The sequence below is a fragment of the Oryza sativa genome, chromosome 9 (assembly GCF_034140825.1).
Source record: "Oryza sativa Japonica Group chromosome 9, ASM3414082v1".
NCBI lineage: Eukaryota > Viridiplantae > Streptophyta > Magnoliopsida > Poales > Poaceae > Oryza > Oryza sativa.
In genome coordinates, this window is record NC_089043.1 from 8524149 (window position 1) to 8536716 (window position 12568).

A 12568-nucleotide genomic window follows, 5' to 3' on the forward strand; every position below is an offset into this window, starting at 1 on the left:
CATTAAGCCTCACATTCGGTGTGAAACTACGTATACCAACCCAACATATAATCAATACAACATGCGATAACATAGTGCATGCTGACCATGCAATAGGCCCAATGGATACCCCTTTTGTCCGTGTCTTCTAGTCCAAAGGCACGTGTCGAAGCAATGAGCAAGGAGGCAGAAAGGAGCTACTCCACGTCCCTCTAGCTCCTCTATGATAAGACAGTCATACCTAACCCCTATATTGGGGTCTATCTATAAAAAACAAGCCACTGTTGCATCCGCTTGTAGCTATAAAAGGAGGACCAGGACCATAGAAAAAAAAGGTTATGATTTTCCTGTTTCATTCATCTAATTTAGATTAGAATCCTAGTTGCAACTCAGTGAAAATTAGTACATCCTCTCCCACTCAGAACAACTCCAAAAACCACACTGTACACATCCTCTCAGCTAGCGAGAACACAGGAGTAGGGTACCATGCCTCTTAGCGGCCCGAACCTGTTTAAATCTCTCTCACACTTTTATCTCTCCCTTTTTTACTTCGACTTCATGCTAAATCATTGGCTCCGTTTTGCACACCCGTCGTAGCCGAATCCCAAAGGTGGTGTCACTCCTCCCCAGTATAAGAGCTTCATTTCTCCGATAGAGGTTTTCGATTTTTCAACCATCGAGCATGCTTTAAGAGTCATGCTAGCAGGGGCGAGGAATTAAACTCAAGACCGGGGTTTGGGTGCATGAAAGATAGACGCACTAGCTGCTGCATCCGCCTTCGTTTTTTTGTCATATATATACAAGCTTGCATATAGAAGTTACATCGTACAGTGCAGGATCAGTATTGCGACAATTTAATTATACTATAATTATTAAAACTATATTATACTTATGTTTAGTTATGTTTGAAATTTATTTGAAGGATTTTATTTGCATGTTTTTATTTATGGCTCTATCGGCCAAGTTTGAAAATATATACTAACATGTCGCTGCCCGAAATCATTTGAAACACTGAAAAAATCTTTTCATAATAGATCTCAAAATTTGAAACGCATATTATATTATGTAGACGATGCCAAATACTCCATCCATTTCATATTTCATATTATAAGTCGGTTGACTTTTTTTGCTAGCCAAAATTTATTAAATTTGACCAAGTTTACAGAAAAATTTAGTAACATCTAAAATATCAAATTAGTTTCATTATATTTAACATTGAATATATTCTAATAATCTGTTTGTTTTATGTTAAAAATATTACTATATTTTTTTATAAATTTGGTCAAACTTAAAAAAGTTTGACTAGAAAAAAATTCGAACGATTTATAATATGGAACGGATGGAGTAAAAAGGTTATCCACTTTTAAGTTATAGATTTGGTTGACGTCTACAACTTTTTTATTTAGAGAATGTCTCAATATGAGGTTATTTGGAAAATTCAAAAAATCATTTTTCAGAAAATGATTTAAGAACTTGCAATGCATATTTAGAGATGTAAACAATCTCAAACAAATAAATTGTCAAAATTTTACAGATTGTGGCGAGAAATATGAGTTTGATATAGAGCACGTCTTTATTCGACTTCATCTAAGACACCTACAAACCAACTTGTTTTCTCCCATATTACAGACGTGTTTTCTCACTGGTGAAGTGTGTTGATTGGCTAGCAAAGGTCCAGCCTTGACCTAGCAAGTTATCACATTTTGCGTCGGCTTTCGACACGTCTATGATGTGATTTTAGAAACACGGTTGTGTCCAGGATGCTTTCACATCTGTATCCATTATCTAAAAAATGACTTATATCCCTGGCTAAGTGTTTACATTTAGAAGTATACATGAGTGAACTGGAAAACACTTTTGGCAAATAAATTAATTGAATGCTATGGTTGGAGCCCCCCTTGCATATGAATCGATCTCACCCTAGTCAGAAACAGAGGCAAGACGGTTGCAGATTTGCGGTAAACTAAAACACAACACTTGAAACTACGCTGAGTCTGACCAATTCGTCCCTTGCCTATGCCGCTGTGCAAAGCCAACAATCCAGACAAGTATCCGGATTCTAAATCCACTAGCCAATAACTTCACGGTCAAATACTTTGACTCAGCAACTAAATCACCGCTGCTAGTTTATGTTCTCTTCTTCACGGTCAAATATTTTTATTAGGTACGGTCAAATACTTTGCCTGATTAATCCGTTTCAAGACATAGATTCCCTTTGCTTACTGACCGTGAATAGGGATGTAAGTGGGTCAACCCACATGTCCATTTATGGTCAAATACATGATAACTCATGGATTTTCGTGTCGTGGCCCGGCTGACGGTATCTAGAGATGCAAGTGGGTCGACCTATAAACTTATTTATAGCTCAAATTAAGAGGTAACCCGTGAGTCAAACCTGTAGGTTACCCACTAATTTTATCTATAAGTCGGTTCGCGGATCAGCCCGCTTATACCCTGGTCCATGAAAGATGCAGTACAGTTTGCACATTGCACACAGTTGGCACAAGGAACAAATGTGTTGTGGCCAACTAATCCAACCAAGAAGTCCAAGCGGACACAGGAAGGATGGTATGATCAATCTGTCCAAATAACAGCGCGCTGGACTAAGATTATTTTTTTTGGAAAATAATGTAGGGGAGTATCTTGCACTGTATGTATTAAAAATTAATTATAAAAATTACATATGTACATTCATGAGTTGAGGTTTTGTAGCCATTGTGAAATAAGTGGAAAGTAACTAGCTTTTGCTCTATGGATAGCCAAGAAAAGTTATGCTTTAAGCTTGTCTTTACTAGTGGAGTAGCCAGAAATTTCTTTTTTCTGGGTAGTCCTACTTCGAGCTATATCCATGGCATCAGGGACTCCGGTCAGTTGTTCGGGCTAATGGGGTGTGTGCAAATGAAATTTGAATGTTTTTCAGTGAATTAGAAATAATATTTATAGCAAACACTTGATACAACTAGAAAGGTAGCCCGCGCTGATGCGCGGGCATCTTATTTAGTGGTGTTTAAAATTTTGTTATGAATGTTTATGTATATATGATTTTTTTTAAAAAAATTTCTCTTCTAAATATGTGTATATCAATAATTTGTTTGGGAATGTTTTGAAAGTTAGTTTCGATCATTGGACGTACGGACGTGTGCTAAAAGGGACATGTTTCTCGACATTTGTCTATACGCATGTTGGACCGATGGGGATGTCAGGTCTTTTAAGGGGGTGTCTGTGACATTTGTCTATACACATGTTGGACCAACGGGGACGTTAGGTCCTTTGAGGGGTGTCTGTGACATCCTAATTCGATTAGGATATGGCTTATGTTTTATTGAATGAATGTGATATGTGTTGTTTATAAGCGTTGTGTGCACTTCAGTAGTACCATCTTGCTAGTTAAGCAAGAGTGCAACCAACTTGTAAGGCACTGCCCTTCTAACCATATCATTTTCGTGTTGAATATTTTACATGAAGCGAGGACGAAAGTGTAAGTGTGGGTGATATTTGTAAGTGGGCGTGCCAGTTGAATGGGCTGGGATGTGTTGTTCTGAAGAACGGGTTGTTACAAATTGTAAACTAAAATTACTTGAATCATGTCGTCTTAAATTTATAAGAAAAAAATGTCGCGACAATGGATCCGGTTCATATGAAACTATCATTTATACTACATGTGTTTCTTTTTAAAAAAAAATTAGCATCTTAATTTAAACTTTTAAGTAATATTTTTTCTTGTATACTAAAGATGTATTAATAATTTTTAGGATATATTAAGTTAAGAAATTTCATATTAAAAAATATGGTAATATGACTTCTTTATCTAATTAAAGACATAATTACATACTTCTATTTGCTTGTACTACCTCCATTCATAAATTGAAGGATTCAAATTTTATCCTAAGATATAAAGGATTTTAATACTACTCGTCCCATCCAACCATCCATTATTCAATTTTTATCCAACAGTACTCTATCTATCTTCTAACTCTGCACATACCTCATATTTAATGAGTCTTATTTAGAGAGGGGAATCTTAGTATATTTTTTTCATTCTTCCTTAATTCCAATAAAATTTTAGGATTCAATATAGGATGGACGTAATAATTAAAAAGAACTTCATTCATATACGGATTTACGGATTTATTTGTACGTTTGTAGATTGATTTAGCTTTACATATTTATAGGTAAATAGACCTCGTATATATGTTGAGAGATACAATTAAGTTAGTAGAAGTCGTTAGATGTATAATAGTATGAAGCAATGAGTCCACCATTTTTATTAAAAAATTATGAAGTACTGAGTCCACCATTTTTATTAAAAGATTAAGGTGGATATTTTTAGGGATAATTTTTAGGATTTTCTTTTATCCGGTGGTTAATTTAATTGCCGTAAGGGAAAAAAAAAAGGAGGTGAGAGCCGGTGGGTTCGTCTCATCTGTGAGGAGGGAAGTGGATATGTTCATTGTACATACGGATTTTGACGGCCTGGTCGATCGATAAGTTTTATTTTTAAGATATAGATCTAACATTTTAAAATAAGGTCCACAGGTTTGGGTAAGATGATTTCTTTTTCTCAAAATTTTTTATATTAAGATATATGGTGATTTAGGAATGTTTATAGGAAGCTACGTGGTAGCTCGAGAGAATTTGTAGGACATCTAATGAACTTTTAATATATAATAATAGATAATTCATGTCATATTAATTAATATATCAATCAATAATTAAATAATTTGTGTGTGCAGTGTCCTGATAATCTTTTTATGGGTTCACCACTGAAAACAAAGGGTATATATCCAAGTGATGTCTTGATAATTTTATTTTTGAGTTCGCCCCTGGAAATTAAGGGTATATATATCCGAGTTATGTATTATAATTTTTATATAAAAATATATGTACCAAGAGATTATTTAGCTATCTAATTAATTTTTATACTATGCATTTGGTTGTTAGCCAGAAAATTGGAAAGATGGAAGGGGAGGGTTAGACGGGGAGAGAGGGAGTACGTACATACATGTGCGCATTACGTGAACTTGTGTTCGGAGAGGGGGAACGTACAGTTTTTTTTTGGAAGATAAAATTTAATGGTGAAAATTAATAATCTAATAATTTAAAATATTGGGTCTACCGATTTAAAGGAAAGTGTCACGTGACGGTATAGAAGCATTTGTAGGAGTGTCATGTGGCGGCTTAGGAGTATTTGTATGAAGTTTAATGGACTTTTAGTAAAAATACACCTTGTTCCGATCACATATAAATTCTCCATTTATCATAACAACTCATTATCACTATTATAAAAGTTGATTACCTATTAATAGATGAAATTGCATATGTGCAAATAAAATAAGCCTAATATATCATTAATGCACTACTTAGCTAAGTCTTCATGTCTCACTTATTTCCAAATCCATATATAAATATTCTAAAAGTATCACTTTCTACCGACTAATAGGATAACAACCTTTAAGTTAAATATGAATGCCTCGCTAACGGGTGATCTATTACCTTGAAAGTTGGGTACCTCATCGATGTAGCTGTGTCCCCTCAAGATCAGCATGAAGCACAATTCTAATGCATAATTTACTATAACATCCTCATAGAGTACTGTAACATACTTGGGTCACCTCAATTTAGCCATTTTTATGCCACGTGATCCACCAATTTAAATAGAAATTGACAGTGACATTATATAGTGCCACATAACGACCTAAGAGCATTTGTAGGAGCACCGCATAGCAACTTAGAATTTTTTTAGGTAGTTTAGTAGACTATTAGTATATAATATTATTTTCTTGCTGCGGACAGTACTACCGAAACTTTATTTCCTTTTCAATCCTACTGTTTTTTTTAACAGTTACTATGTATACATATGATCTAATGGTCTAAACAGGTGCACCAATTTAAACAAAAATCGAGAGTGAGACTATACAGTACCACGTGGTGGCCTAGGAGCATTTGTAAGAGCTCCATATGGCGACTTAGAAGTGTTTGTAGGATCACAATTTTTTTTTAGAATTACATAGTACAACGCAGACACTCACAACGCATGCGCATTCACCCATATGAACACACGCACGCAACCCTACCCCTAAGAGCATCTTGGGCCGGCAAATTAGATATATAATTTTAAAATAATTTTAAAAGATGAACATTTATAGATGGTTGATTTGATATTTGATATTTATATTATAGATCTAGTTTAACACTACATGCAATATATTTCATCTTTATATTGTAGATAGTTCTATTTTAAAGGCCATCGATTTTTTTCAGATGGTACTAAGTACTTATGTTTTAATTTGGCTCTATCTTTATAGTAAGTACGTGCATTTGTTTTTGAACCGGCAAATATTATGTACATGAGAAAGGTGTTACATATTTAATAGTATAAAATAAAAGGTCCACTAATTTGAAAATCAATAACACATATAGATAAAATAATGAATCCATCTCAATTTAAGTGAAAATCAACATTAAAATTAGTTCAACTGCATGTGTATATTTGTGGGCCAATATATTTCAACTTTATATTGTAGATATTTGCTTTTTGATAGTACTAATCATGTATGTTTTATTTTGGTTGTCGTATGTACGTTTTATTCCTTCGGCAAACAGTATGGAGAAAGGTAATATATATATATAGATCTAATCTGCTGGTATAAAATAGCGGGTCCACTAATTTAAATGAAAATCGACGTTAAGTATACAATATATTTCAACTTTATATTATAGATATTTGCTTTTTGATAGTACTAATCATGTATGTTTTATTTTGGTCGTCGTATGTACGTACGTACGTTCTATTCGGCAAACAGTACGAAGAAAGGTAATATATATATATATATATAGATCTAATCTGTTGGTATAAAATAGCGGGTCCACTAATTTAAACGAAAATCGACGTTATGTATAAATCTAATCTAACGGTATAAAATAATGGGTCCACTAATTTAAATGAAAATCGACGGTGAGATTAGACTATGCCACATGGCGACCTAGGAGCGTTTGTAGGAGTGCCACGTGGCAGCTTGGGAGTGTTTGTAGGAAGATTAATGGACTTTTAGTATATAATAACTAGGAAGATAGCCCACGCATTCGCGCGGGCATGCGTTGTACGCTAAGTTTGAGACACTTATAGAAGCAAACATCTGCCACGATTTCTCTATAATTTTTTTTCATCGGCCTTAATTGCTTTTATAATTCTCTAACCTATTAGCTTTATAGTATATCATATTTGTGTTATGCCACGATTTCTTCATAATTTTTTTTATCGGCATTAATTGCTTTTATAATTCTCCAAACCCATTAGCTTTATATTATATCATATTTAAATAATATTTATAAGTAATTATTTGTAATATTCTTCATCATTTGAAAAGATGGTAGACTTATTTTCTTCAGAAAACATGTCAACAAAAGTAAAACTAAGGTGTTTTGTCCAGATTCGTAGCTAGAGTTTGTCTTTTTCTGGGACAGAGTAGTACATACATGTGAATAACAAAATTGAAAAACCAAAAGTGAATTAGGCCATGTTTAGATTCTATGCCAAAACTTTACACCATGTTCACATCAGATGTTTGAACACCTGAATGAAATAATAAATATCGGCCAAAACAATAACTAATTGCACATATTGCGATTAATTTGCGAGACGAATCTTTTAAGCCTAATTGCTCTATGATTTGACAATGTGGTGCTACAGTAAACATTTGCTAATGACGGAATAATTAGACTTATAAATTCGTTAGTATTCGTCTCGCGGTTTACTAACGAATTTTGTAATTAGTTTTTTTATTAGTGCCCAAACACCCCATGCGACACCCTATATAATACTCGATGTGACACGCCAAAACTTTACACCCCTGGATCTAAACACCCCCTTAATCATCAGCCATGGCGGGACATACGAGCAATAGCAGGATGACTACGGTGACGCCCTAGGGAAGCTTCCCTCCGTCCGGCCCTTAGCCGCAGTTCCGGCGGCGGTAGGTTATTTTAATCTCAATTAAGTTGGACGGCTAAAAATATTGGACCCACTGAATTAAGTAAAAATTGAGGGATGGATTTTATTAGCGTCACGTGGTAGCTTGAAAGCATTTTATGGATTGGCACGTGGCAGTGTGAGAGCATTTTAAGAAAGTTCAAATGGACTTTTAGTATTCAACAATTAATATAAAACAAAATTATTAAATTATCTAATATTATTAAATTATTATAAATTATGGTCCTTGATGCAATAATTCAATAACATAATCCGGGTTATCGAATTTTGTTATAGTTTCTCCGTTTCACAATGTAAAACTTTCCAGCATTACCCATATTCATATAGATATTAATGAATCTAAACATATATGTGTCTAGATTCATTAGCATCTATATAAATGTGGACAATGCTAGAAAATTTTACATTGTGAAACAGAGGGAGTATTTATTAAGAGAAAGCGGGCTAATCTAATGGTCTAACATATTGCGTGTTTTTATAGTATAGAAAATCTTATTTTAAAAAGATGGTCTAATTTTTTCTACTGATGTGCATACATATAAATTTTAAGTGCGTTATAGTTCTTTTACATACGTAAGCATGTTTTTATTTTTTTAGTAGGTTTTTTTATAGTTTTTCTTCTCGTACTTACGTATGATTCTTGATTTTTTAAATGAACAGTTCCATAGCTTTTTCCCTCATAAGTAGGCATGCTAGTTTTACCCATATGCACGGGATACTAACAGCAAGCAAATAGATCTAATCTACCGGTCTAAAATTATGGGCCCACTAATTTAAATGAAAATCAACAGTGAGATTATAAAATGCCATGTGGCGACTTAGGAGCGTTCGTAGGGACGCCACATGGCGGATTAGGAGCGTTTATAGAAAGATTAATGGACTTTTAGTATATAATAGATAGAAGATAGATAGATAATAGATAGATAGATAGATAATAGATAGATAGATAATAGAAGATAGATAGATAGATAGATAGATAGATAGATAGATGACTATTGTTCCCTGTTAGTGGTGCGAGAAGATCATCAACAACAATGACGCCGATGACTCCTACCAGATGTTGTGGCGCTCTCCTCGACCGAATTGCATTTCCTGCTCAAGCTGTTGTTGCAGTTCCGCATATGGCGTTGTTGCAGTACTCCGACCAGCACTTCTGCTACCACCAGTGGTGCCCAACCACCATTGCGGAGGGCGGCAAACTGATGAGGGCCAACGGGAAGACGATGTTGGTAAAGGCCGCCGCTTTCCACACCTTGCCATTGCTCTGTGCCACCACTCGTCGTCGCGTTGCGCTGCCGCTTGATGTGAAAGGCTTGCAGCCACATCAGGTTGCTATCGCTACCCAGCTCCCTCGAGCTCTTCCGACACGTCACCCCACTATCACCTATCACCACCCTATCCTGATATCCTCAACCTCCCGACGCCCTACAACCACCGAGAAAACATGGAGAGTGTGGGGGAAGAAAAGGAATGATAGACAGGAGGATGAAGTGTGGGTCATGCTTTATTTTTTTTAATTTCTTTATGACTGAGTTGTCATGTAGATGTTTTGACAGCGAATATTCTATACATCCGATTTTACCGTCGAGGGATACGATGACTTAAATTAAACTTTTGCCTCCTACTTTCCACGATGTCGTCAGACACGCTGGTACTATAGTGCTATAAAAAATTCTCCAAATATTGGGCCGTATAGCCTGGCCGAGATATTCGCAAACAGTCCAGCTAATGTTCTGTGGTAATGGCCCGGTGGACCGATTTATGCAATGGAGTCAAGCAAATAATCTGGCCGTTCATTTTCTATCGGGAGTGACTATTCATTTGTCGTCGGGTGATTTCTAGTAAAAAATCACCCAGATTTTTTTTACCCTTAGATTTACATCCAACAGACTACAAAAGAAAATAAAAATTATATATTTACTTACACAACATTTTTATCAAAATTACAGTACACTTACATGTCATATCAACTAAATTTACAAATGTAATTTTAGTTATATAGGACTGTAATTTTATATTTTAAAGAAAAATAAAAATTACATATTTACTTACATAACATTTTTATCAAAATTAAAGTGCACTTATATGTCATATCAACAGAATTTACAAATGTAATTTTAGTTATATAGGACTGTAATTTTGTATTTTATTTTTTACTTTAGTTTCAAATGAGAGTGAGGAGAGAGAACAACGCACGTGCCGATTTTTTAGAGCAAATAAAAAAGAGCGACTTTAACCGTCCGACGACGCTGTTACACGCGGCCCAACTGAATCCTATGCGGGTTTCCCAGCCCAATATATACGCACGAATCTTGGTACACATCGAATGGCCGAAAAAACGTCAAATCTGAGAGAAAAAATCACACGACAAATCTATAGCAAAATCGTTTTCTATCAGACACGGCTGATAATCATCCAAATGAACTGCACTTTTATTCTGCCTTTATGCCCATGAATGCAGGACAACCAACGTAACCAAACACCCATAAAGTAATGTAAATGTGCTCCAAGAAATTTAAATGGAACTGCTTAAGTTGGTTTTACCGTCAAAACAACAATCACTTCCATTGTGTTTGTGCTTTGATAAATGCTGAGGTTCAGATAAGACAAGATCATGTGATAGCTGTGTTTCTGCAAACCATCATATCATGTCTTTTTCAGAGATAAATGTGGGCTCCACCCAAGCTAACAATACCTGGAAATACTTGGCAACGGATCAGCATCCATCTTTAGGCCAATTGCAGAAGCAACCCTATGGATATTTCTTTAGCCCATCACCATTGCACCAAAATATCATTTCAGAGAAGCACATGATGTAAGCATTTTTTTCAGATTATTTTTACCAAGTATTCAGATGATTTTTTAGATAATGGATCAATAGCTGACTCTATATCCAAAAAGGATGCATAGTCAAGTATTCAGAAGAATGACTGTCCAATCTCCAATGTATTAAAGATAATTACTTTTTATGTCTGTGATAAACTGTACTACATTCGTTTAAAATTAATTGTTTATCTATATTTGACCGGTGCATCTTGAATCAAAGGAATTAGGAGGAATTTCATAGGATATAAATCCTTTTTTTTCTATTTGGCCCTTTGATATAAAGGGTTGGAGCTTTTCAAATCCCGTGAAATTCCTACGGAATAACTTATTGCGTGTAGATTTTAAAGAAAACTTAGCAAGATCTCCAACTTTTGAAAAAAAAAACTCTTTTGAGCTATATCTTTTCATGTGATTCCCATGTTTTTTTCAGACTAATCGAGCGACCATTCCTGCGTTTTTTTATGTAAGTAATCCTCTGTTTTGTACTTAAATCCCTATCAAAATCCTGTGTTTCAAAGAAGCCCTAAATTTTTAAAATTTGTGTAGTTTAACAACATCCAAATTATATCTATTATTCTAAAGCTGGCAGTGCCTGCTGCCATTTGATTGGTCCGATTGGAATCACATTTATACGTCGACACATGTCCAGCTAAAATGCTTAGTCGCGATTCGTGGGGAAGCAGCGCGAGCACCGAGCAACTGCAAAGATGGTTGGCAGGCTGTCGCAGGCCTACCGAGTCGAGCACCTGGATGCCCAATAACCACACATGCACATGAAGCCCAGCCAAATACGTGAATGCTTTTTGTGTCTATGCTTGTGCTATATATAAAAATATTTAATTTAGATGATCACAAGATTTTATTCACATACCAAACTTATTGGTGTGTATATATTAGTTATTATGCACACTAGGCTTGTGCACACATATTTTCTTTTTAAAAACCAAAATTATTGATTCGTCAATCAATTGATAATTTATTTTTCAAAATATCAAATAACAAATACAAGTAAATGTCACATCATGCCAAACGTATATATGTGCGCTCACCGTTCATACTATGTGCTGCCCTCGCTTACACTCATTTTTAATTTGTAATATTAAGGGTACTTGTTTTGGTAACATAAAAACATGAGATAACACATGGAATAATTAGTGTCCAATTGCTTGGTTTGCATAATAAGCTGAATAAAAACAAACAAGGTAAAAAAAATATTTGCCTAAGGAAAAAATGGATTTATCAGCTTTTAGCGAGGCTAAAAAGAGGTATAGGTGATTCAGAAAAGAATTGGCATTGGGCCACACAAAAACGCTATATCTGGATTCTTATTGGACAACATTAGTACTTTCGGCTCAATTTGGAGCACTTAAAATGTAGGAGTTTATAGATCCTGTTTGCACAGCGCCATATCTAAGACAAAAGTTAAATTTGAAGTTTGTATGATAAATAATAGTGATTTAAAATTTTATATTTTATCTAGGATGGGAACAAAATAATTCATCGAAACGTTATCGAGATAATCTTAAATCTGAAGTAGTGCCAAACAAATGCCATAATATATACGGGCTAAAATTAGTTAGCGCGTCAACGGACGCGCCTATTTTCTAGTATTATAAAAATACTTCTAATGACGAATCTGAAAATATGAATCTTGTCATGTTAAACTATATGATTTATAAAATTTGATCAAAAATTAAAATGTTTGAGTGCAAACCCTCTTCAAGTAATTTCAAATGGATAATAAGGTTCAGTAATCAGTGTACTCCTTTTCAT

The 12568-nt window shown here is 34.7% G+C and overlaps 1 protein-coding gene across 1 annotated transcript in view; it reads right to left on the bottom strand.

The window, feature by feature from the left end:
- Window positions 1-12568, bottom strand: part of LOC4346529 (uncharacterized) — a 28955-nt gene that overhangs the window by 1892 nt on the left and 14495 nt on the right. The window lies entirely within an intron of this gene.